At 47.4% G+C, this 1915-nt stretch overlaps 1 protein-coding gene across 1 annotated transcript in view; it reads left to right on the top strand.

The window, feature by feature from the left end:
- LOC101861052 (metalloprotease mig-17) overlaps window positions 1-1915 on the top strand; it is a gene marked incomplete at its 5' end in the record, with an annotated part of 73202 nt that overhangs the window by 47936 nt on the left and 23351 nt on the right.

The raw sequence follows: 1915 nt of genomic DNA on the forward strand, positions 1-1915 counted from the left end.
GCTTTGGTTATCAGTCTTATCTGGGCGCACGACGCGCTTCCATATGAGATTTGGCAGCTTGGGCCCAGTAGTGCCGTGGCCTGTTTGGCTGTACTGTCAGCGAGGTCGTGGCCGAGAATCTCTCAGTAACCTGGAATCCACTGGATCGTGGGTTGAGGTTTTGCATTATTTATGCGTAGTCGCAATTGATCGAGGGATGGTGATGTTTTCACGAGTGCCTCGCACAGCGATTGGCTGTCAGTGAAGATAGCGACCGAGTTAGATGCACCATACTGTTGATCGATTCAGTCAATAGCCATTTCCAAGCTCTCCTCTCTTCTTCTCTCTTCGAACGAGCACGTAACTAAAGCGCCTCTCTCCTTCAATGCCTTGACAACGGTCGGATTGGACGCCCCCCCCCCTCCCTTGTTGTGATGACGACCCCATTGTTACTGCACTTGCTGAGCCGTCCGTGTAGATGCTGTACTGTGCATGCGCCCAGCTCTAGTGCCCGACGGAGAGCTGCAGAGTCACTCCATCCGCCTATGCCGTACAGGTGGGAGGAAACGATTTCGGGGTTGATTCCCCGTTCCCACTGCCTTGTTTCGAGATAATTATTGAGCCTCCTCTCGCAATTAAACAGAAGTGAATTCTTTCTGCGGGCGTCTTCAGCCCCTTAACGGAAAACTATGCGTCCCTTTAGGAGTTCGTGCACTTCGTTGGGGCAATTCGTCACGGCCGGTCTCTGTTCATTCGCAGGGCCTTCTCTCTTGAACGGAGGCAGTGGGTGTCGATGGTGGACTCGATGCTGAGGATCATCGTTTCAGCTCGAAGTGCCTCGATGAATGAGAACTGGGCTTGGGTGGTGATCAGTCGCAGATATCTATTTTGAACCACCTCCAGATTATTTATCAGAGTTTCGCTCAGCCATGGTTACCAGCTGCTGCTCACAAAGTTGATGACACTTTGTATATGGGTGATGAAGACCTTGTGTAAATCGTCTTTCATACATCCCTATTTGGAGTGGGCGACAGAGCCGAGCATTCTCATCTTCTGCGTGGCCTTGGCTATTACTATCTCAACCTGTTTGCTGAACGTGAGCCTGTGGTCAAGTGTTACTCCCTGGAGTCTTGACTAGGGCTCCTACTTTGTCGTCGAATGTTATTGATCGTGATACATGGCTTCCATTCCGCATTAAATGTTGCGAGCGTAAAGAATGTAGTCTCGTTTTTTAGCCATTCAGCATAAGTTTCCATCGCCTACTCCGGTCAGCAACGATGTACACCGATCTTTGTGCCTGGCGTTCGGCGTCTCGTGCTGTGTATCATGAAGTGAGGGTAGAGAGCGAGAGTGTGAGATCATTCGGGAACAATTTCATCAGTTCGTAGAGAAAAAAAGGAAGAGGATGGGTGCCAGGGTCGAACCCCGTATTACGCCTTCGCTCTTTTTCCTGCTCTTACACAGTATTCCTTTGAATAGGACTCTGGTTTTACGATCATTAAGCCATTGGACGTTTTTGTACGGAATACCTCTGTCAAGAAGGGTGTGGAGTAGGCGTTGTTGTTGTTGTTGTTGTAATTATTGTTGTTGTTGTTGTTGTTGTTGTTGTTGTTGTTGTTGTTGTAATTGTTGTTGTTGTTGTAATTGTTGTTGTTTTAATTGTTGTTGTTATTGTTGTAATTGTTGTTGTTGTAATTGTTGTAATTGTTGTTGTTGTAATTGTTGTAATTGTTGTTGTTGTAATTGTTGTAATTGTTGTTGTTGTAATTGTTGTTGCTGTTATTGTAGTTGTTGTTGTAATTGTAGTTGTTGTTGTAATTGTTGTTGTTGTGTGTGTGTGTGGTAGCCTATCCGTTCGAAATGTTTGGAGCCCCGAAGAGCGTGCTCTTCGCCAGGGCCACCGCCTCCCTTGGGTAGCGGGTGAGGCAGTCCAACC

This window comes from Aplysia californica, unplaced genomic scaffold (assembly GCF_000002075.1).
Source record: "Aplysia californica isolate F4 #8 unplaced genomic scaffold, AplCal3.0 scaffold00289, whole genome shotgun sequence".
NCBI lineage: Eukaryota > Metazoa > Mollusca > Gastropoda > Aplysiida > Aplysiidae > Aplysia > Aplysia californica.